Source organism: Manis pentadactyla, chromosome 7 (assembly GCF_030020395.1).
Source record: "Manis pentadactyla isolate mManPen7 chromosome 7, mManPen7.hap1, whole genome shotgun sequence".
Taxonomy (NCBI): Eukaryota; Metazoa; Chordata; class Mammalia; order Pholidota; family Manidae; genus Manis; species Manis pentadactyla.
The window spans coordinates 77,062,082-77,087,827 of record NC_080025.1 but is presented as its reverse complement, the minus strand read 5'-3'; the positions used below and the strand labels follow the sequence as shown (position 1 = coordinate 77,087,827).

The 25,746-nt window shown below is 38.5% G+C and overlaps 1 protein-coding gene across 2 annotated transcripts in view; it reads left to right on the top strand.

Annotated features, from left to right (window-relative positions):
- The first annotated feature begins 1,111 nt into the window (after positions 1–1,111).
- The window catches only part of CALCR (calcitonin receptor), a 141,532-nt gene continuing 116,897 nt past the window's right edge, over positions 1,112–25,746 (top strand). Inside the window, exons 1-2 of one of the 2 annotated variants that reach the window (XM_036879261.2) lie at positions 1,112–1,177; positions 1,371–1,590. The gene's annotated coding sequence lies outside the window, so the exon portion shown is untranslated. Of the gene's footprint in view, positions 1,178–1,370; positions 1,591–25,746 lie in introns of those variants that run through there. The other variant, XM_057504522.1, reaches the window with a different exon arrangement.

The window sequence follows — 25,746 nt, the reverse complement described above, 5'->3', positions numbered from 1 at the left end:
TACCGGGACGCTCAGGATGCTTTTTTCTTAGCCCAACGCTCCTTGAACAGAGTTAGGAAAAAAGCGTCCGCTGCTGCCTTGCTCTACCCCGCGTGGGGCTAACGGGTGTTAAGGGCTGTGCATTCTTGAAACCAGCTTGCCCGCTTCCAGGGCGCTCCCACAGCCCGGGTGGTGGCGCCCCGCCTGGAATTGGTTTGTCCCGAGCTCTGGCATCAAGGGCTTTAGATGGGGGCGGGGGGAAGTAGCAGTCCCTGACTGCAAGTCTGGCACTCCACACCCCCGTCTTCTCACACCGTCCACACTGTGCTCACTCGCCCTGGGCTACTGTGCCCACCAGCAGCCCCGGGCGTGAAGGGCGCTGTCCCCCCAATCCAGCTTGCGCCCCCAGCTCCGGACAGCTACCCAACTCCAAACGCTCTCCCAGGGCTTTCCGGACAGCCGTGGCCCCTCTTCTTATACCTCCTGCCCCCCAGCTTCTCTTCTTGCCTCCTCTCAGCGCCCCAGCTCCTAGGCACCGGTTTCCCACCCATCCCCACCCCATTTTCACTACCTCGCCCTCTACCAAGACCCTGTATCCACAGGCTCCCACATGGGGCTGTCCCCCGAGGAGCGGCTGGAGCCTGGGGGCACAGTCACTGGGGTGCGTTCTTTCGGAGACTCACCTCCCTCCAGAATCTTCATCCTCCGGGAAGGGGACAGGGCTCCCTGAAAGCTGTGACCGGGCACCGGCTATGAATCTCCCAGCCCAGATTGTCACCCACTCTCCCTCCATTCCTCCCTACCCAAGGTCTAACTGGGGTGGGTCCCTCGTCTGCTTCCCGTGTTTACGCCGCCTTCTAGTCTCCGTGACTCGTGGGGTGAGCCCAGTCCGGACTGGAGCAGAGCAGCCGCCGCGGGCTCAGCCCCACTCGCGGGCCTGGGAGAGGGGGGCTGGCACCGAGGCGCTCAGAGCTCTCCTGCTCGCCCCTCCCTCTCCGAGGACAGGAGGGGGCGGGCGCGGACGGGAGGGGCCGGGAGGGGGCTGGCGCTCATCAATTCCGCGGCCACCTCCTCTGCTGCCGGGGCGGGGGGACGGCGGGCGGTTGGGGGGGGCGGGGGCGCGGGCGAGGATCAGGACTCTTAAGTCGGGAGAAGTTTGCGCACAGCTCACAGCTGGGCGAGGGAAGGAAGGCGCCGGGTAGGTGAGCCTCCTGGACTTTGGGGAGGTGGCAATAAGGCATGGGGAAAAGCAATTGCCTTTTAGCCTGTAATACAAGCCGGGGCTAGGTTTAAACCATCACTTAAGGCACAATTAAAGTGTCAGGAGATCTGGAGGCAGCCGGGAGAGGGAGGGCTCCGGACTAACGCAGTTTACTCTCACGTCAAACTAGGAAAGCCAGCCCCCCAGACGCTGGGTGGGCTGCGCCGCCCGGCTCGCGGACCTTCCTGACTTGCAGAGGGGCTCACCGTCCGCCCCTCACCGTGGGGCGGACATCTCCTGCTCAGGAGATGGGCGCTGTAGCTTGAGTTACTGAGTCTCTGGAGCCACCACCTGCGAACGTCCTTCGCTTCTCCTGAGCTGTGCCCGGCCGCCCACTGAGAGTATTCCAGGTAAGGAGGGTCTGGGAATGAGCGGGGCTTACAGCTTTGAGGTTTCCCCGGCGATGGTTAACAGTGGAGATGTGAGATGTACCTTGTTTTTTGATTGCAAAACTGCAGCTTGATTGTGGTGGTTGAGGTGATGTAGGGTCAGCTTAGTCCCAGCCACTTCACTTTACCCTGCATTGAAGGAGAAAGAGTTGTCCTGGGAAGGTGCTACAATTTACGGTTTCATACTGAAGACTCCTCTGATTTTCTGTGACTTTCACTATGTTGTTAATATCAATTTTCCCTCAAAAGTTTTACTCTCCAACTTACTGGGTATGAAAATGTACGGGGCTGAAAGTTGTGGATTTTTTCCATAAGGTGTTTATTACCTAACAAACAGACAATATCGGCACCTCTGTGATGTGTCGTGGTTGTTCTGGATATTGGAAATGAGTACAGTGGTAAACGGAGTTGCTTGTTAAGTCATGTTTTACAGAGAATTATTTTCCAACAATCATTTATGCATAGCAGCCATTCTTCACACCTATTAGGAAAAATATGTGGTGTGCGTAGTTTCCAAAAGGGTACTCTTTTTACATGATGCTCTTTCCAAGCCTGGGTGAAAGCTATCAGGAAAAGCTCTAACAAATCAATTCTTCTTCCCAAAACATTCATTTTCTTTGCAGTCCAAGGAAATCTAATCAAAATCAAAAATCAACCATTTACCTAGATTTTTAACCCATTGTTCTGGCTTTATTTTGCAAATCTACCTCAGAAAACTTCTCTCTGAAGGCTTTTACCTAATAGCATAGGGCATAGGCAGGACTACAAGGCAGGGTTCCATTTGCCGATCTTCAGGAGGCTGTGTTCCAAGACGGCCTTCATGGCTGCACTGAACCTGTCCATGGCTATGTGTTGAAATTATTGGGTAATTGAAAGTGAATTGTTCAAAATAGACCAAATTTGACCATGTACTTACTGAAACGAATCTTTACATAGCAGGGTGCCTAAGTTTGAGAGTATCTTAAATGATAATGGAAAGCAAATATTTTATACAGTTGGGTCACTTTGGCTTACCACTGAAGGCAAAGGAGGGATGCTTGCAGTGTTGTGGGATTTAAATGCTTAATTTGTAATAGCATGGTGCTAGCCTACTGTGCGTTCAGTTAAAGAATTCAGCTTTTAAAAGTCAAAATTGCTGGTTTTCTACACTAGGATTATGAGAGGAACTAAGGTGATTAGATTTGCAAAACATCTTTGCAATTTAAGGCAGTATTCTCAGTGGGCACTCATTTCTACTTAGTATTTTAACATAGCTCAAAACATCCGTCAACTAGGATTTGTTTTGGTTCAATGCCTCTAGTCTACAGTTAGTTTTAGGAACTATAGCCACAAGAATAATATTCAGTCATATTGTAAAATGCTTTAATATTTATTGACCACACCAACATACTATGTATAGTAAATATGAAATTCTGATTATAACTTATTCACATGAATACATGAGTAATCTTAGAGTTGTATTGTTTCATGATGCTTAGAGTTGAAGAAAATTAGCTGATAAAAATATGGCTTCTGAGTCTCATTTTCTTGTATTTTTGAAATTCTAGATAATGAATGATGATGGATTCCTGAAGGTAGCATTTGCTTCAGTTAAAGAAATAGAGTTATATTTTAGCATTGTAGTGCTGTGGCAACCCTGTTCTTGGTGAACTTCTCAGACTCTTTCAATGTTGATATGAATGAAGGTATTATCTACTGTTAGGTTTTGTTAGAGTAAAAATTAAATGGAAATAGGAGACATGATATTTTCAATGATAACCTAAACCCGGTATTCTCCACTCAGGCTGCAAATCAGAATCAGTGGGAGAGCTCTCAAAAAAATATGGATGCCCAGAGCCAGCCCCAGACCAATTACATCAGAATATCTGAGAAAGGGGTCTCCATTTTGATGTTTTTTAATGTGATTGTAATGTGCTTATTGGGAACCATGAACCAAGATGTTCCCATCGGATTTCATAGAGACCATTCATGTCAGAGGGTCTTGGTGAAAACCAATGTCATATGTTCTATTGCCAGTCTAATCTTTTTTCTTTAAAAAATATTTGACTTTTGCAATTAGAAAAAGTGTTTTTTTGTGCCTTGATGGTAGATAGCTAAACTGTAACGGCCTCTAGGAGCACCATTTTTTTTTTCCAGAAAACAAGCTGTTGAGTTTGAAGCCTATCTGACCATCCAGAATATGCTTTCGTAAATTAATTCTAGCTTTAGGAGATGTTGGAAATAACACTTTAATAAAACATACAATTTGATCTCACTTTGATAAGACCTGCATGATCTATAATGTGCAAATATGTACCCTTTTGAAAGGGGAGAAGAAGGAAAACACATTTGGCATCCTGGGTGCCAACTGTGTTCTAGTATTTTCACATAAATTATTTTATTTAAAGCTTACAATAAGCTTTGTGGGTTCCAGCTATTATTCTGACTTTACATATGAGGAAATTAGGACACATTAGGTTAATGAACTTGCTGAAAGCCACAAACCCAAGTAAATTTGATATGTATTTGAACCAGGTCTTCTTATTCGAAGTTCAATACTGTGACAAAAATACATACTTACGTATGTATTTTTAAATTTAAAGATAACATTTTTTAAAGCAATATTAGATAAGAGCACAGGTTCTGATATGGCTCACCTTGTGTTTTACAGCTGGTTGCATCAACTTTCTAAGAAGCTGTGTGATTTGGGGCAAATAATCTAACATCTCCATGTCTTAATTTCTTCTGTAAAGTGATATTTTCAAGTTAAATTAGAGAATTAAATGAATTAACATTTATAAATCCTTTTGGGTAGGTGCCCAGTTCATAGCAGTTCTGTGTATTACATCTTTTAAAATTTCATTTATTCTAAAAATATTTTTGATGTTTAACATATGCCAAGCATCTCATTAAGCTTGAAGATAGAGAGACAAATAAGACATGCCCCTATCCTCAAGGATTTCATGTCTAATAGAGAATGATCAATACCTAAGTAATCATTCCACTTGGGTATGTGATTCTCTTCCATTTTAATTATAATCAAAAGCATAATTTTGTGTGACAACTGTATGCTTTTCAATGTTAATGTCATTGTCCATAGGTCCAAATAATGAGTATTATAACCAACTGTTAATATTTTCTGCTGTCATAATAGTATTAACTTATTTTCAATTCTATCTAAACACAGACAACAATATTAACATATATTTCTGTCTTCATTTTATGAGTTTAGAAACTATTAATATAGAAAGATTTCAGATCTTGAAAATTTTCTCTTAGAGGGGAAGAATTTTGAGGGGAAGAACTGGCAGAAAATGTCACCTGAATCAATTCCTCAATACTTGTAAATGCAACTTTCTTGAGTTGGTCTTCTGGAATGAGTCTTGTTGAATTGGGATGTAGTTTTTTAAAAAAAGAAAAATAATTTTAGGAAAGAGTAGAACAAGAAGTACAGTTAAAGGTCTCTAATATGGGCTGGCTCGGCAGGAATATCTTACCCAGGCTGTCTCTGCTTTTGCCCTATTGCCAGCAGCTCCATGCAGCCACCGACATCACGAGACCTCCAGGTATAAGACTCAACCCTTGTTCAAGTGAAAAGCCTCTCTTTATTAAAAAATAACATATGAATTGGCATCTTTGTAAAAGAATAACACATATACTCTAAATCTAAAGAGCTATTTCTCAAAGAAATAAAGTACCTGGCTGGGTGAAATATTTTGTTTTTGGTAATCAATATTTAACCATTTTACTCCATTAAAATTTTTGTTTGCAAATGAGTGTCTTTCTTCTCTCTTATCAAGCCTCAAGGTTTATCAAATCCAAATCTTATCCAATGGATACCACATTTTTCTTCCTTGCAGGTTCACTGCCACCCCCTCTGGTTTAAGCTTTTATTACCTCTAATAAAATACTTAAACATTCTAGTATTTGCTCACATTCATTCTCCCTTTGCTGTCTTCAGTGTTACACAACACTGTTCTAAGCTCCCACTTTGCCACCCTCTGGTCACAGACATTCAGTGATTGCCCCAATCAATCCCATTTTATCTTTCCTGTCGGAGTCTAGTAGAAAATAGCAACAGTTCCCTAATTCCAGATCAGAGGCTCTAGTGATGCCACAAAAATTGACTCCAGGTTTGTGGAGTTGCCGGTCAACCTCAGTTTGCGTTCTGTTGCCACAAAATTGGGGTTTGTGGTGAAGGGAGCCCTTTATTTCAGTGGCTCAGTTGCAGAGCTGTTTGCTTTGGTTTTCTTTGCTCCTGCAGCCCAAGTCCCTGTCCTTACCTTTTATTTGTCTGTACTTCCGAATTCGGCATTTCAAGTCTTACCTTTCTCTGCCGTTCAAAATGTAGTCATCATTCTGTTGTAACACATCCAACACATTTCTGTCCTTATAGCTTTGCTCATATTTTTTAAAAATGCAGTAAATATTTACTAAATGCCTGTTATGTCCTAGTCAGGGGATATTGTGACAAATCACAGCTCCTGGCTTCATGGGACTGGAGGAGACAGACAAACCAACAGATCATTGCATGACTGTATATATTCCAGCAGAGAAATGCCATGAGCACTATGGCAGCAGGGAAGGACAGCCCCCGGTCAGCACTGAGGATGCTTTCCACGGGAGGTGACCCTAAAGGGACAGGATTCAACCTTGAAATGAAGAGACAGAATGAACACATAAGGAGGGGAAGAAACAAGCATGTTATAGGTAGGACAGCAGACTGTAAAAGGCTTTGGGGGCTTGAAACAACATGGTAAGTTGGGGAAGCCACATGTATGTTGGTTCAAGCTGGTAAAGTCTACATGGCACAGACCTACAAAGGCTCGTATGTCTGCCTCACTAAAGGATTTGCATTTTATCATGAAGACAATGGTGGTCCTTAAAGGAGTTAAAGTAGGGGACTGAAATAATTAAATCTGCCATTCTGGTAGATCACTCTGGTGGAAAGACAGGAGTAATATTAGACTGAAAGGAGAATGGATACCAATGAACCAGAAGCCCAGAACCTTACTATACTTACAGAAGGCAGGACCAATTAGGGTCACCTTGTGGGAGATAGAAAAGGAAAAAAAATACAGGAGATGATTATAGGGGTCACTTTTGTAGAAGATGGTGAATGATAGAAATTGGAGGTGGGATGAGGGAAATGGCCAATATTGTAATAAATTCCAGGTTTCTTTCACAGATAATGAGAGATGGATGTCATTCACATACTCCAGACAAGGAGTATTTTAGGGAAAAAAGGTAAAACATTTAATCTGGAACATGATGCTTCTGGCTTATCCTTGTGGCGATGTCCAGTAGAAGTAGGTACAGAAATCTGTGGCCCAGGAGAGAACTCTGTTCCAAATATAGATTTGGAAGACATAATATATTTCAGCTGATGGGGTATGAATGGAGCATTTCACCTTTGGAGAAGTAAAAGATGAAAAGAAAGAAAAAGGAAAGAAAAAACAAAGCAGGAAATGAAAAAAAAAAGGAAAAACACCAAAGAATCCTGGGAACACCATTCTTTTTTTTTAAAGGGACAAGAGTCTGCAAAAGAGACAGAGATGAAAGGCGAGATGAAAGGAAGAAACACAAGGGAAAATAGTCTCACGGAAGCCAGGGAGAAGAAGAAAGTGCACACCTAAGCAGATGTTACAAGTAAATCAAGTGGGATAAGGAATAAGAGAAGGCAGTTGGATTTAACTAAACAATTTCAATAGTGTGTTGGATGTGGATTGAGGAATAAATAAGAAAAGAGGAAATGGAGACACCGAGTGTCCACAGTAATTTCAATCAACTGACAAGTACTCCTTACTTTATCTGTCTTTTATGAGATCTTACAATCCCCAAAAGTTTGACTTAAATGCCCATTCCTTCTTTCAGCCTTACATCGATGGCCAGTGACCACCTCCCCCTCCTCCAAGCAGGATGTAATAGTACATCCTGACAGCTCTTTCCTGAGAGCTTCTAGAGGTACTGTGATTACACACCTGTGTGTATGTGTGTGCGTTTGTGTGTAAAATATTCTATTTTGTCATTCATTGAAAAAAGGTCCCTGAATTTATTTATTATAATAGTGTATTGGGGGAAAAGTATGGGTTTTGTAAACCCCTATCCTCTAGGATTTACAAAGTAGAAATCCCAGTATTTTGGCATCCAAATATTTCTCAGAATGTTTGTGTATTCAAAAGTTATACAGGTGAATTTTTCATGGAAATATACCAATTTGGGGTCACAAATTATATGATTTTATACTCTTCTTTTGGTACTTTATTCCCCTTTTCTGTTGTGGATATCTGTTAACTTTCCTTACTTCCTTACCAGATTAGGTCTAGTCATGCATTTATCCCATACTTCTCAGCACACAGAGGAGACCTCTTCTCTAGTGAAATGAGTTAAACTTACTTAAATGTGGCCATAAATATGGTGCTTTTTTTTCCTGAAATGATTTTTATCACTTTCAGGCTTAAATTTCTCCTGTCTTAAGGTCTCAACTAGCTGTTGCCCCAGAGACATCACCCCCTTCTCTCTGGCACTTCCTTCAAATCAGTAAACCATTCACATTTCTTACACCCACACATATTTCTGGCTTAAGTTGGTGTTGACTTGAGGAGCCAACTCTATTTTCTTTAGAGAGCATTTAAAACATAGCTTATATATTGAGAATATTGCATTCAGTTTAAGCATGCAGAACCATTTTCCACTGGCCCCTTTACACTTTCTTAATCAGAGTATATACCTTAACTTCTTCCCTACTTCTTGCACTAGGCTGAAATTACTTAGATGGTATGTATATCTCTATAGGCAGGAAAAAACAGACTTTCCTCCTCATATTCCTAATATGGACTGGAGCCCTAAAAGCAATTAACCCAAAATTGTTTGAAAAACTGATCATCAGCAAGTTAATACCTCCTAGACCTTAGGAATATAACTAAAATAACAACAGAGGCAGTCACAATTCACTGGCCCCTTCCTGCATGCTGGAGACAGTGATGTTCCTCACTCCTCGTGACAGTCCCGTGGAGTATCAGTAAGCCCATTCCTGGGTGAGAAAACAGAGACTCAGAAAGCTTATGTGCCTGTCCGTGGCTCAAGACTGAAGCAGCAGAGCTAGAATTCAAACCTAAGTTTGCTAATGCCAAAAGACCATGCTTATTCCACAACTCCAGTCAAATGACATTTTGATGGTGACATTGATTTTTATTATAATTGGCATGTATTAATTGCCTTGAGTGATTGGAACCTTTAGTAACAGAATTAGGAGCCCCTTTCTGTAGACTTTTAAGTCAATCTCTCCAGAGGCTTTAAGCTCAGCTTTCCAACACAGGAGGGCTCCAGGAGATGCGGCTATACCAATAACCAGAGCCCAGCCTTTTGGAACAGTCTGAAAGGGTCCAGGTTCATTCTGCATGTCAGGTGCATGTTCTAGATAGCTACATAAATAAGGAGGATCTTCCTGAACAGTGGAAAAGTGAAAGGTGATATAGTTCTTCTAGGACTTTAGGCTTTCATGTCTGACCCAAATCTATTTCTCTTAAGTAGAAGTTAAATGAATTTGTTGTAAACAGATATGTAAACAACTATGAAAGCTGTATTCATCCTTTCCTGGAGCCCAAAAGAAACAGCGCTTATTTCAGGACCATACCAAAAAATAATTCTTTGATAATAATAATTTTTAAAGGAAAGCTCTGCCTTTTGAGGAAATTTCCTCGCTACTGGGGTGTTCATAAAGTCAACTCAGGGAACAAGGGAAAAAGGAAAGGCAAATTGCACTGCTGCCAAATTTAAATTTCAAATGGACTTACCTCATACATTAATTAACCCAAACTTCAGCATAATTATTTATTTCTAACCTTAAGTGTGACAAAAGGAATTCTTGCACACATGAGGGTGTACTGTAGAAAATGTCGGTGTTTACGGACATCCAGATGGGATCTCTTTAGCCCAAGATTCAAAGAAGTTCATGGCACAGGGAACACAATAATGCAAATTGCTTTAGCACCTCTCCCTGGGCCTACTACAGGGCTAAAAGGTCAGGATAATATTAGAACACTTTTTCATTCTTAACATCATATAGACTGCAAAGATGTCATTAAGGCAAAATCCCGGCAAAGTGGTGAGCAAACATTGTTGCTCGAGGGCCAATTCAGGAAAAATAAGAATTTACTGGGTTTCTTTAATTCCCATTCAAAATGAACATAATTTTATTGCATCCAATGAGGAAAATGTATATTCTTGCAAAATAGATATATTAATAGGAGGTCAATGAGAAACTTGGCATTTCTTCTTAGCTACTAAAATATTAATTATCTAGGAAAACCTGAGGAGTAGCAACTTGGACTCAGCAAATATGAAGACTGGAAGGTATAGTCTCATTGAGCTGCAGTTTGATTGGTTAAAGAGGCATCCTAGAATCTGAAGTGATGCCATATATTTTTTTGGTAGCTAATATTTTACTCTTATTATTGATTAAGAGTCCAAAGCTTTCATTAAGGAGGAGACCAAAGCAGAGGTGACATATTTCCCTATCAGTAGGTGACAGTGCAGTCACAAGAACTCCAACTATCTGACTCTTAGTCCAGTGCTTTCCCTGAAGAATCTGCAAAGTTCCAGGTAGTCTTAGTCATTTGCAGAAAAATATTTGCATGAATGTACTTATAAATGACCATGAGAAGAGTTAAACACATAAATAAGAGTGGCCCTGGACTACGTGGCATACGACGCAGAAGCATACTTTCCTACAGAAAAGTCCCATCGCTTGAGTCTTTACACAATCTCTCCCTGAACTCCCTTTCGCCCACCCAAATCAATTGTTTTCTTTTTCCCCATCCCTACAAACCCTGCTGCCTGCAGATAATATAGTAGTGGAAGAAGTCCTTACTCCCTGTAGGAAAATAATAATAATAATTTGCATGATCAGTGATTCAGGAGGTAATTCTTGAACTTGGCCATTCCTGATTGCATATTCTTTGATCAAATCAGGTTGTATCAATATTCCCAAACTTGAAGCTTTGTACTCCACATAACCATATTCAAAGCTGTAAGAAGTCCTGCATATCCACTCCCTGTAATGTCGCCCTACCACTGTCATCTCTTTGCCCGACCTCGCCAGCAGCCTCCTATCTGGAAGGAGGCTAGCCCCTACCTCTTCCCTATATATCCTGCACTCAGCACCCAAAGTGAACTCCTACAGTGTAAACCACATCAAGTTCCCCCTCTTTCACAACCATGGAACAGCTTCCAACCACACTTGAACCCACCCTCACCCCCTCCTCAGGTGGCCTCACGTCCCAGTGTGAGCTAGTCACAGCCCGGAGTCCAGCCTCTTCTAGCCGGCCACTCCACCACTGATCTGGATCCCCGCCCGGGCGCACACACAGTCTTTCCTCCTCACGCCCTTCACACGTGCTCTTCCCACGGTCTCGAATGCTCTTTTAGTCATCTTCAGAAATCCAGCTCCTTCCCTTACTTCAGGGCTCAGCTAACTTCATCACCCCAAAGAGGTCTCCCACAGTCTGTCCCACCTTCTCAAGTATGTGTTGCCTGGTTAATCTCAATCTCAGCTCCTTGTTTATTTCCTTCATAATAGCTAATACAATTTGTAGTCATTTTATTTTTTGTGTCTGTTTATTTTCTATCACCTGCATTCGAATATAAATTCCATGAGGTTTGTCTTATGGGCTCTACTAATTTCTAACACTCAAATATCCACTTGACAAATGAATATATCCATTTAATCATGTCCTATCTATAGCATTTGTCAATTTATGTGACCATAAGACCCTTTTGTGGTACAACTCTTAATATCCTGCTGCAAATCTTTAGGATATCTACTTTTCTGGAAGAAAGTTAAGATAATAACAGCAATTTTAAGTACTGACGCAAGTGTGACTTGAGGCAGGTGAGCCTTTTTGGATAATTTTCAAATCTCCCCTTAGGTGTAGTTCTTATGGTGGGATTGACCATCTGGTGACCTATCTGTGGGTCTAAATGTGTCTAGTACCTGCTAAGATAAAAGTGTACCCAAGCTTGTAAAAGCTAATTTTAGTCTCTGTCACCCTTGAAGGATATGGGTTTTTTTTAATGTAATCTCTTTTATCACTTATCATAACTATATCTGTTCATGGCCTCTGTTGAATCTGGAGTTTTTACCAACCACAGTTGTCGCCTAGCTGCTTTATTGCCCATACATAAAGATAGGCATTTCTAAGTAAAATGCTAAAGAACTTTTCCACAAGTTATTTGTTTAAAATGGGATTTTTTCATAAGTATTTCAAGTTGCAATATGTAAAACTAGCTGAAATAAGGAGGGTACGCCATCATTATAACCAACCTGCAGATCCTTGAATATGAATTTATGTGTTGGGACTGACTACACCATAATCTAAACAGAGCCAAATGTGAAACAATGCTCAACATCTGATTCCCAGCAAGTGTCATTTTCAGTTTTCAAGAAAAATGTGTTTTAAAAATTTGGAAGAAAACTTGGATATAAAATAGGTTTATTGAACTATTTCAACAATGATGATAATGGTAACAATGATAATAGTAGCTAACACTTATATGGCACCTACTATGATCCAGTAATGTTCTAAGCCTTTTACAGATATCAATATATTTAATCTTAACAGCAACCTTCTCAACTAGGTACTATTATTGTCCCTTCTACCCAGTGAGGAAACTGAAGCACAGAGAGGTAGGTAACCTTTGGAAGAACACACAGCTAATCTGTGACAGATGGAAAATGAAACCAAGGAAGTCTGGCTGCAGAGAGTAAGCAAGCCAAAAAGGGAAACATGCTTATTATGAATTTACATTAAAGGTGTGACAGCCAAAGTTTTGTTATTATGATGTAAAATCTTTTTCAGTTTTGCATTTTTTATGTCTTTCAACAACAGCAGATCCATGGATTTCTCTTTTTCTTCAAAAAATAAAGGAACTAAATAGTGATTTTCCTTATTTGTTCTAAATATTAATCTTTACAGCTGTCATGGAGTGTACTGGTTCTAATAGTATTCCACTCTGCCCTGTGGTTTACAAGACAGGGAAATTGTGCTTTGCCAGATCGACACCCCATTCATAAAAAGCTGAGTCAAATGCAAAAACTCAACCTGTTTTCTTCTTTTAAAGATGCAAGTTCTACCCAAAAGTTGCAAAACCCAACTCTTAACTAAACAAGGCTTTAAGTAGAATTTCAAAGCTATATTTTGATTACTTACATGAAAATTAGTCAGAAACCCATGACATATATGGTTTTAATGATGTGGAGAGAAAAAAAGTGGTCTAAAAATGGCAAGTACAAGTGTACATTGAATTGTAATCAGCCTAAAAATGGTCAAGTTTCCCATTCACTCACTTGGAAATGATAAACTTTCCAAGCTCTATTTTGGAACATGGCGACTCTTTTCCATGTGTTCTGAATGGTCTCATTTCCCTATGCAATGACTACCTCGGCACTCTGTGTACTTGTGCAATGGGAGGGGTCTGTTCAGACACCCAAAGGAAAAGCTGTGTGTACTTCCATATTCAAGCTGCTCAGCCTTTTACAAGAGACTTTTATTTACCATCTCTGATATGTTTTTTATTTACCATACCTGAGATGTTTTCTTTTCTACTATTAATTCGAACTCTTTTATTTACTGTTTTTAAACTTTTCATGCATTCTGTTGTACAACATGTTTTAGCGTAAAACTTTTGTTTCCCTCTAATGTCACAGTTCATTTTAAGAATAACAAAAGAAAGAATAGAGAACATGTGTTTCAGGGATATTTTGCAGAATATTGATCTGGAACCTAACTGCTTTACATCAGATTATCCAATTTCCTTGTGAATCAGGTCATTTTTCCAGCAGTAGGGTATCATTTTAGAGGCAAGGAAATGAATGTGCCAGGTGACAAGATTTTACCTCCAAAGTTGCATGAAAGTGTAATTGAATTCATGGAGAAAAGGAATGGGGCTGGGGGAGGGAGTGTATACAGCACAAGGTTTTATTTGGTTTATTTCAATCGAGTTGGAAAAGAAAATCTACTCTTAACATTTCTGTCAATTTGATCTGGTGCTATACTCTAAGTAGTCAATTAAAAAAAAAACAGTTCAGGATCTTCTTTGCTTTTTGTCAATCTCAAAGAACTACAGAATAATATTTGTATTATTGCCTTCAGGAATGCATTATCTCATTTAGGCTCCACAACAACCCTGCAAGCTAGGTATTTTAATCTCCGTTTTATAGACGGGAAAACTGAAAATCAAAGAAGCTACATAAATTAATAGTAAGAATAAAGATAATAATTATAATTAATAATATGTTAATAAGTTAATTTAAGAACTAATGTTCTTAAGGGATTATTACGTTGGTTCTTGGATGAATTATTGCAGTTAATTCTGATAACAATCATAGGTATTATTATTATAATAGCCATTTTTATCTCCAGGAAATAGAGACATGAGGCTTAGAGACATAAAGAAAGATGATATAATGAGAAGCAGAGGCTGGATTTAAATATAAACAGCCTAACTACAGAGCCCATGGTTTGAATCACTATCCTGGGCTACTAAAATCAGAGCATGCATTCTCACCCGGGTCAGTTTTCTCCTCAGCCCATGATTTTTCAGGGTTCCACATGGCCTTTAAAATAGTAGTTCTCAAATTTGCTTGATGACCCAGACGGGTCCACAATGGAGTTTCACTGTCTGGCAGCAAATTAACAAGATCAAAGACAATGTCAAGAGTGTCTCCTACCACTAAGTGTGTTCAACTGAAAGGATTACACTTTGTTCTGAGATAATATTCTTCCTTTTCCAGAGCAAATATACCCCTGCATTTTATCTAATGGTAATTAGATAAAGAAAATTCTTCATATAAAAATAATAAATTTATCAATCCTATGTTCACTACCTCACATTAGGAACAATGGGAAAGGAATTGTATTTATTCATAAAATTTTAAATCCAGGCTCTTCTGAAAAAGAATGCTGTTAGGGAATGAACGGTGGTACACAAAGAAAACTAAAAATTTGCCCAAGATTAATATTTACGCTAGTGAGCACCACTTCGTTGTTAAAGAATTCTCAAGGAAGCAGGTGATACTTGAAGGAAAATAATATCGGTATATAAATATATTTTTACAGAATAGCACACCCATATACAAAACACCTAACTTTGGTCGAGCAATGTGCACACAGTATAGGAGGGGCTTCACCTTCAGTCTCACTGCATCTGCACCCAGTGTGTCCTCATGTAATGCTTCGGTAAGCAGAGAGGTATTGTCTTTAGAGTATACAAAAGGCCATACTGCTCATTAGTATTGTTTGGCCTCTTAGCCTCAGGTTCCTTTAAGGAAGGAATTATTTCTATCATAAAGGATTATTTCATGGATTTTAAATAAAGGACGAAAAGTGCTGAGAACGGCATAAGGCACACAGCAGTTAATATTATCTGCTTTCCTTTCTTATAATTGTTCTGATACTCATTTTACATTTTAAAACATGAGCTAAACGAGCTCATCTAGTTAAGGGATGATTCAGGGCTTGAACCCAATTCTGTCCACATCCCAAAGTTTCTTTTGATGACCCTCTCCCACAATTCTGTGTGAATCCCAAACCTTTCCACTATCCCACACCACAATTCCAGTAACTGTAAAAACTGAGCACCCCATTGATAAAAATGTGCCTCCATCATTCTGCAGACTATGTTTTAAATGATGCTGTCTATATGGACACAGCACATAAACTTCTCAGTAGGAAAACCGATGACATTTAAAATGATTTATTGTGTATCTTTGACACTGTACATCAATTGATATTGTGTATCAATTCAATAAAAGCAACATTACAACAAATATAAATAGGAATGGAAATTTTAAAGATCACCAGATGATATGAAAATAAGATCCTGCACAGTACATAAAAGAGTCAGTAGCTAAAGGTCATCAGTTAAATAGGAAGATAAAATCTGAAAGTGGGCCCATAATTTTTCTATCTACAGAAGAGGTCTGTTGTGTATCTAGTTTGCCAGCAGACTTATTTTCTATATTATAGACACTGATAGTCAGTGTGTTGTTTAACTTAAATTACCTGAAGAGTGACTTCATCTCCTTAGAATTGAATGTGTCTTTGTCAATGCAAGATTAGAAAAAATGAGCATTTCACAGATTCCTTGGTTAAAACCTTTGTTTTCATCAATCCTAAAGAATAAGAAGTTTGTCTTTTCTAAAAAGAAAGCAGAAGTATGACATATTTCAGTCCTCAGAGCCAGCAAATGAGGAAGGAAAGCCAATTCCTTTTCTTTTCTTTCAGAGGGGTTTTCTCTTAATATAGCACTCAATAGTTCCATCTCTTGTTTTGAGTTCATCAGAGATCTGGATCTTAAATAGCTGCTTCTAATATATTCAGAGGCAAGTGTACACTGAATATATATTGTGTTGTGAGAATATCTTGAACTTAATGAATTTAACAGTTACTCAGTTTCATATATTCCTGTATTTAGGGCACAGATTTGCAGCAGAGAACCCATCACATGGTGTGTCAGCCACCAGACAGGGAAGATAACAAGACTGGGTCTCCAAAGGGAAGTTAAGAATTATACAAGAGGCAGGGAGACCAGTGAGAGAGGAAAAAATGTTCGAGAATTTCACTTTGCTGTACTGATTTTTGAAAATATTTATATTCAAAGGCCAACATATTTCTTCAAAGATTAACTTTGCTGCAGTAAAAATAATGAGTAGAAATGATCAAACTGTTTTGTTCAAGTACCTGAGTATCTTGCCAGCAACTCACCACCACTCCTAAAAAGTGAGAAGAAAAGAAAGTCACAGCACTGAGCTTTGGGCCTTGCAGGTTTATTTCAGATAGTGGAGATATTTTAGATGAAATAGCCGACTTGACTTACAATACCAAGAAATCATTTTGCTTAGCCACTAAAGGGCAAAGGCCTTGATATATGACCCCTGAGAGTGTGGAAGGCATTTCTTTTGTATTTGTTTCTACTCTCATCACTTTCTTAACCTTCTTTTTTTTTTTTTTTTGTAGTGAGAATGCTGAAGACACATTTTCTTAGTAAATCACAAGTATGCAATTCAATATTATTAACTCTAGTCACTCTGCTGTAAATTGGAAGGCACTTCTCATTAGGCAAGCTATTGAGAACCATGTCTGCCCCGTTCTTCTGGATAGCAATCATGGGAACTGAAGTGTTGTCATAGGGGCTGGGGAGAGGATGCAGAAGAACTTTGGCTTATGAGCATCTAATTAAGCAGGTCTGCCCCGTGGCCTTTGTGTAGGAATGTTGCTAAGAAAGAGTGACCGTAGAAACTTATTTAACTTGCATACAAACTTTTAAAGCAAGTATTTGCTACCCATCTTACCATCTTTCCTCAAGTAATTTTCTCTGCTCCTCATTTATCCTCATGACTTGGAAGTTGCTGAAAGGGACAAGGATTTTATTTGTTGTCAGATTTTTAATCCTCATCTCCTCTCTTTCCTGCAATGAAGCAGTAGTTGTCAAACTTCAGCCAGCACAGAGTCACTTGCAGGACTCTTAAAACAGAGATGCTGGACCCACCCCAGCGTTTCCGATTCAGCCTAAGGTGGGGCTCCAAAAAGTGCATTTCTAGCAAGTTCTCAGGTGATGCTGCTTGTCGAGTTGTCAAGCTCACAAACACCTCCCAGGTATTCCTTTCTACACACTCTCTTCCCATCCCTTTCATGTTCAAGGGTTTTCTGATTGACAACTTCATGCCTGCTACAGTCTAGCCTTACCTCAGCCCCTGCAATTCCCCAGCCAATGCCAGCGAAGCACCAGCAATAATACAATCATATTGTGAGTGAAGCACTCCAGATGCTCGACTTCTCACTGCCCTTGTATCTTATACTGCCTTTCCTGCCAATATGACCAGTGCTTTCTTGCCAGTATTTCCAAATTTATATCAGAAATAGCTGGTGAATAGGAAAAATGAGTTGGTTTCCTCCCTTATCTTTCTTTATTCCAGTTCAGTGGTCATTAATATAGTGTTTTTAATTAGAAGATTATCAAGAACAGCAAAACATGTGAAATCTGTCCTCCCCTCTCAACAGCTATACTGAGTCTGAGAGATACAAAAAAAACCGAAGCTCTATTTATTTAATGGCATTCTTCTAGCTCACTAAAGGTAAAAGTTCCAGGAAATAGATATTTTTCTTTCTAAAACAAATAGCAAAGTAAATAATATCTCTTTAAATAGTACAAATAAATACACAATTGCCAAACCTTGGTGTACAAAGAAGTAAAGATCCGAGCAAGAGGAGTACTTTTAAAACTATTACTGCTGGCATAATAATTACATAGAAGGCAAGGACTGCCCTATTTCTTTCTAAAAAGCAAATATAGAGCAGTAGTTACAAGGATGTTTATATTTTTGTTTTATGTTGCTTTTTTGGTATTTGTTTAATAATAAAAACTTTTAAGGAAAAGCAAAAGAAAATGGGTGTAAAAAAGACTACTAGATTTAAGTTTGTTTATTCAAATCACGTGTATTGAATGCATACTCTGGGCTAGGCATTGTTTTACAATTGGGATAGAACAATGAAAGGCAGACAGGCCGGCTTCCCTGGAAGCATTCTAATGCAGAAGATAGGTGATAAATAAACATAGCCAGATGATTAAAAGGAGTTAGAGTCTTGCCTTTTCAAGGGTCAAAACATTTCATGAAACCGAAATAACTGAAGTACCATAGTATTGACACAGAAAAAAGATAAACAGATAAATGGGACAGAATGAACAGTCCAGAAACATCTTGGAATTTAGTATACAATAACATCAGCATTCCAAATCAGTGTCACATGACAGGAAATTCAAAATATATGTTTGTTACCTTGCACCATACTCAGAAACAAATTCTGATGTATTGTAGATCTAAGTGTAAAAATTAAAGGTATAAATATATTGGGAGGAATATAAGAGAATACATTTATTATAATCTAGGGGTAAGCCCAAAAAAACAGGAGTTAAAGATCCAACTATATCTAAATGTAAAATTTCTATAAACTGATAATTACTGAAAATAAAATTATTCATCAACTAACAACATGAAAAAAGTATTTGCAACATATGGAACAACTAATATTCACTGAACACATAATCTGCACCAAGCACCATCCTAAAAATTAAGAAGCCCTGTATCAATTTTAAGATGAAAGAAAAACCTGTCATATACGCAGTCTTATTATCCTCACCTTTTTTACATAAATTTATATAAAATATATGCTATTTTATATAAATAGAGGATTGGAGACTTCAGATAAAGTGTCAAAGTCATCTAGTAATAAAGAGACAAATTGGGATTTAAACTCAGATCTTCCTGACCCTGGAATTTAAGTTTCTAAACACCAAGATACAAAAAGCTTGTATAGATCCAGAAGAAAAAGGAAAGATAATCCAATTTTTAAAAAATGGGAAAAGGTTTTAAATCCATGGAAGATGAACCAAATGGTCAAGTTGATAATAATAAGTCTTTCAGCTTCACTAAGGATCAAGGAAAAGCAGGTGATTTAATATGACCTGTCAAAGTTATAAATGCTTACATGCTTCAGTCCAGCATTTCTACTTATTATCTACCATAGAGAAATGAGGGCCTTTCTGTACATATCCTTTGGTACCTATATAACGTTCCGTGCAATATTATTTGTACTACTTCAAAGATGGATACTCCCTAAACACCAATTATTAGGGAGTAGCTCAATGTATTACAGCATACCGATATTGGGCAACACTATGCAGCCATTAAAAAAGAATGAAGTAGGTCTATATGTAACTGATACAGAAATATGTTCATCATATACTAAGGAACAGGAAAGTTTCAGGAAAATGTATCTAGCTAGAGAAACAGATCCTGTGTTGTAAAATTATGCATTCTACACACATCTATGTGCACTGAAAAAATATCTAGAATGGTAAGCCTCAAATTGTCAATTGTTTCTACTTCTGAGCAATTACACCAGTGAAATAGGTGTGAGGGAGAACTTTAACTTCTAGAATATAAAATAAAGTATAAAATAAAAGTTCTCTCCAGTTTAGATTTTGTAATTAAAAATAGGTATTTTGTTAAAGGCAATAAGAAAAACATGCAATGGAAAATGTTTTAAAAACAAATTTCAACTAAAGGGTAAAGAACACATCAAAGACATCCCAAGTAAAACACCACAGACCAATTTTTTCTTGAACAGGATCTCTGAGTGCAAGGAAAAGAGTTCTTATTTATATCTGACTCAATGATATCAATGCCCTTATGTGCCAAACATCACTTTTGTACTTTTCTAGGCCACTGATAATAAAAACCATCCAAATTCCATTTCTGTTTCATCCTCCACCCCTACTCTGCTGTTTTAAAACAAAAATTTGCCCTGGAAAAATGAATTCAAGTATCCCCAACTATCTTGGTGATTTACGGATAACCTTAATAGATTCAAAAAGATTTACATGCCCCTGTTCATTTTTTAACTACTTGCAGAATGTAGTATTTGGTTGAGGTAAGCCATGCACTGTGAAATGCATACCGGTTTTAAGCGTTTGGCCATATTGTAATAAGGATTAATTTTATTCTTTTCCCGATTAGTGAGGAGGACCATAGTAGATATGGGGTATTTTAATTAGATTAAAAATTGAGCAGAAATACTTGTTCATTCATAAATGTGATAAACCTCCTCTAGTCCATCAATCAGCTTCTAGTCTTATCTCCTTGCTGTCAAGTTCTTGTTTATTAAGACCTATTTTTTTAAATATGACTTCAGATTAGATAGTAGCTAGATGTTTCTACCTATTTTTGTAAACCTATGATAAGCTCAGTGCTTGGCTTAATCTATGCCACTTATTATAGTCATTGACTCTAACTGACAAACTATTTAAAAAGTTTGGAATTCAATGTCTCCCATTCAATAAATGTCTGTCTGTTTAAAGCAACTTGAAGGAAGGTATCTTTCTAAATCCTTGCTTTTAATCTGCTTTATAAGTGACTTTTTGCTGTTTAAACCACTGTCAAATTTATTTGCGGCTACCAACCCTAGTCCCTTCCCAGCTAATCCAAATGACCCCAGGAGTATGCAGGCCTGTAATTTCTCCTTCACAGCCAGTTTGAAGATAATGGCTCAGTCTTTTCTAGCCCACCCGGAGTCCCTAAGGGCCCTGAGTTAACTATGCCTGCACTGCTTTAGAGCACGGAGGGGATGGGGCATTGCTGGAGCCTGATCAGATCAAAATCCCTCTCACTATCAAGCTCCCAACCTTCTATTCATCCAGAAGTTTCTCCAGCCCCATGCAGAGTATTGACACTTGACTGGCAGTTCTATTTGACAGTCTCTGTCATCTGGCTGGGACCTCCCTGCATAGAAGTTCCCACAAGCCTTAAGCCCCAGGGAGGTGTTACCTGACATTTTTCCCATAACTGAAAGGACCCTCATTGTAGTAAAGCACAGAGACTCTGGAGTCAGAGATTTTAAGATCAAGTCCTGGCCATGCTGGTTACTGGGGCCTGGTGCAACAATTTAACCTTCCTGTTGCCTCAGTGTTCTCATCCATTCAATAGGATATTAGTTCCTTTCACTCAGAATCATTGCTTCAATAAAGACAGAATGAGTGAGGCTCTTAGCACAGTGCCTGGTCTAGAATGTGTGCTCATATATTAATGATATTATCTATTTTATAAAATGGCATGTATGTACAATATATGTACATTTGGCAGTTGGACCGCTCACTATCTCTGCCATCCGAATTCTGCATTTGCCCCATCCCTGCAGCTGAGACTCCCTTTTGGAACACAGTACTTAGCTTAGACTAGAAACAGGCTACTCGGTCTAAAACTCTCTCCTCTTCCCAGCAGACTACTGCTGTACTAGATCCTTGTGGTTCTCTTATGTAAGTCCTTCCCCTGAACTTGGTATCTTGTTCTTGGAAAAGGGTGATGATAAATATCAATCCCTTTTTGGAAACAAATTATGACAAAATCATCTTTAATAATTTACCTTTAATAACTTAATAATCACATGTGCTAACCTCTATCTTCTTTGATCTCCCTGCATGTAAATTTCCTTCCTTGGAGGAAAGTTTGCATTTGTAAAATGGTTCTTAATCCATAAGGAATAGGAAATGATCTTCTCTAGCAAATGTTGAAAAACTTTCTTGCCAATCTCTAAAAAAATAGAATATCATGAGAAATAAATATACTTTCAAACAGATGACTTCTAATAGAAATGGTGCCTCTAACAAAGCACAAAAGCACATTTTTACACACCAGTTTTCATGTCTTATTAAAAATTCACACCTCCTCATATGAAGAAATAAACAGATAAAACCAAAATTTGGCAATTTACCAAAGCCACCATGAAAATAGCACAATGAAGCAAAAAAGTAGGGTGAATGTGTCAAATCTCAAGTTTATCTTTTGATCCTGACAAGTTTCCAGTTAAAATTTAAATCCATCTTGAAACATCTAAAAACATCTTGAACAAATTAACAAAAGCAGAAAATGGCAACTACATTTCTTCTCATTTGTCATCTCTGGAGCTTCGTGTTGAGAAGGATGCTGAGGCCAAAAGTAGGCATGATGGCATTGAGCGCCACACTAGAAGATTAATATCTATCATGGCTACTGGTGTGGGAAGTGATGGTACCCTAGAGGTACCAATCCTGCTTGTTTTTGGATCACACATACATTCCCTTTTTGTAGTGAAAGTATGGTGTGCATTATGTAGAAAGGGAGAGTACTGATATTTGAGGAGGGAAGGACTAGGATTCTTCTGAACCAGGCACTGTTCAAAACACTTTGCATGTGCTCAGTCATTGAATCACTACCATAACCCTAAAATATATATTGCTATTAATCCCATTTTACAACGGAGGCACAGAAAAACATCAGTAACTTGCCCAAGGTGATACAGCTGCTAATGAGCACAGCTCATTGGTGGAGCTGCCAGGAAGTTTGGTTTCATACTCTGTGTCCTTAACCACTGTACTGATATGCCTCCAAAATTTCTTGTGCAAAAAATAGTCAGTAAATTTTCATGAATATCTTCCTAGAGCATGAATTTTGTAAACCTAACACCACAAAATCTTAGTGTGGGAAGGGGTCTTGCTTGTTCCTGGGACCAAATTTCCACCTGTTTAAGGATCCAGTCCCATCTCAGCCTCTCCAAGTTCTTCCCTTATTGAAGAGCTCTTTAAACTCTTTGGTATACTGAGCCAAAATGTACTTCCCCATGAGCCACAGCTTTGATCCTACTTTCTCTAAGGAGCAAACAAATCAGTCTACACCCTCTTCCACAGCATGGCCGTCAGCACCTCGTCAGTGAAGTCTCTCTACCATGAATGAAATTTGATAAGCAAGGAGGCAGATTTTAAAAACAACCTGTAATTGAGTGAAAGGTCATTTTAGTTTAAAACTTTCTCCCTTGCAACTAACACTATACATTTTAAAAGAAGGTGGTTAGGGCTCCTGTTTCCGTTGGGAAGCTTAAAAAGATGGATACTTTTGCCATTACTATAGAAACAGATTATCTATTTGTCCCACCCAATAAGGAAGAACTTTTTGGTTTTTCCCAAGGATTGTCAGACATACTCCACTGAATATAATCCACCATGTCCAACTGGACTAAAGGAATCCTTTTTCATTGTGGGGGGGGCGGGGATGCTGCATAGGGAGGAAGGGAGCTCTACTTGAGCATTTATTATTAGGATGTCCCTCAATTGCTTGTTGTTTGAGATTCACAAAGTCTCTTTGAAATAAAAACCTATTAATGTGCTGCTGTACTTCATGTATGAAGCTAATGCTAATTATCAAAGATTAACTTTGAAATTAACCTAGTATGTTCTCCTAAGAGGATGAACAGAAATAGGCCAAAGAAAGATAATTACAGAGATGTGGTTTGATATAAAGGATTAATATCAAACCTGAATCACCCATACTTCAGGCCGTGGAAGTGACTTTCTAAAGACAGGTCTGAATAAAATATGGCCAACCAATGGATTTACAAAGGTCAGGCCTTGACCTTGGTTTAGCTGAAGTCATAACACATATGCCCATCCATATACATACCAATGGAGCTGAGTCTTGGTTTTAAATTTACTTAAATGTAAGCCCTGAAAACTGCAGCTTTGGGACGGGCATCATATCCATAATCAAGACACCTGGGGTCCAGTCCCACTCTGCCAGTAGGCTTTGTGACTTTGGATAAGATCATATTTATTGAACACCTGTTAAGCTTTGGGAAAATGGGCTGAGTATTTTATCTTACTTAATTGTCATGCCACTTTGTAAGTTAGGTAATACATTTACATTGTACAGTTGAGGAAATTAAAAGTTTGAGAAGGCTAATTAACAATGGCCAGGATCACTCAGCTGCTAAATGACAAAGCTAGGGTTTGACACAAGCTTTTCTGTCCATTAAACTGTTTCCATCACTTAACCTCCTGAGTCTTAGTTTATTTCTTTGTAAAAGTGACACAGAAATACATGCTTTCTATAGCCTTTGTAACTTTGACATTCTTTGATTTCAGTGTATTTAAATGTAATGCCATGCTTTATTGTTATTATTATTATTATCATCATCATCCATTTCAAGGACTGCTGGCTGGCCTTTTTCTTAATTTGTGTTATCCATACTGAACATTTACTTCAGTCAGATTTACTAAGTTATATAATTTCTACTTGGGTTGGCCTAATATACCATATCATCATGATTTAATTTTACACTTGTTTTATCTATAAAATGACGTTAAACAGTATAGAATTTGACTACCATAGTATGAGTGACAGGTACCCTTTTCTCAAAGTAGAGGTGCTGGCACATTCTGTCCCCTCCATTCAGGAGATGCCTCCCTATAAGGAAGGTCATATTTGTTCTCTCAAAGGGTGGGGGGATAGAAGCACCCATGACCTTCTGCTAAACTTCTCCTGACTTTTGCTGTGACTTTTGCCCTGGCCCCTCAAAACAAAGTTGAATGTGAAGGAATGGACTTCTAAAAGAGTTGGCACTAAAAAACCCACTGAAGAACATTGTGTTGTTGTTTTTACTGGTAGATTAAAGGATTGATTCTATACATATGAATTGTGTTAGCCAACAGCCTTCAGTAATAAATGGGGAAATAGCATGTTGTCAAATGAGTTGGAAAGGTTCACCTGCATATATCCCAGAGCTTTATTCCTAGGGAGCTTTCTCAGAAGCCTCATTATTGAAATACACATTTCTTGTTGAGCACATTTCCTGGGGGTTGACAAGTTGTCCAGTAGGTGGCAGAGTGTTAACACTCTGTTAATGGCTTTTCGTGTTAAAAGGAATTCTCTTAAACTTAGTTGAAAAACAGTCTCAGGAAGGATTTGCTTGATATGAATGGTTTTGAAACATACATACAGCATATTTCATTTTTGGAAATACATTTCAAGATTAAATACTTTTTGAGCTTTTATATCTTGTTTGGGGTTTTACTTGATATTCATTATACCTTCTTACTCCAACTACTTATATGCATCTAATAACTTTTGTCCTTGGAAATAAGTACAATCAGCTATCAATTGAAAGTGGATATTTTAATGTATCAAGGAGGTTCTTTGCTATCTTTAATCCATCCAGATATTGTACCTGCCTAATACCCTTTTCCAACTGTCCCAGTTCTCACATCTCAATCTCATTTTCTTGTGTGCGTATCTGTGTATGTGTTTAACCCACATGGAAATTCTTGGTTACAATAAACATAAATTCTAAAGATACTAAAATCTGCCAACCTTGATCAAATTGACAAATTTCTCCACTAATTTGTCTTTTAAGAGAAAATAAAACCACATAGTACACAATGTAGTAAACACCGTCTAGCCAAGTCATTTTGAGAAACAAAGTAGATTAAATGATTTGTACTAGGATAAAATAGGCATTTTGACATATTATTGTATTTAGCTAAAATGCAATAAGTGATGAACTCTACCACTGTGTTCTGAAGGAAATCATTGCATGTAATTATGTTGCCAGTCTGATCTTTCCAGAAGATAAGATTTTTCATGATTGAAACTGAATTGCCTATGTGCACTACTTAAAGTGTGACTCCCTCAGCAAGCATGTGGTAGCTCTGGGATAGATTAGCCTCTGGATAGCCCCTTTTGAATGTACTTGTCGTTATAAGAATGTTTAAACA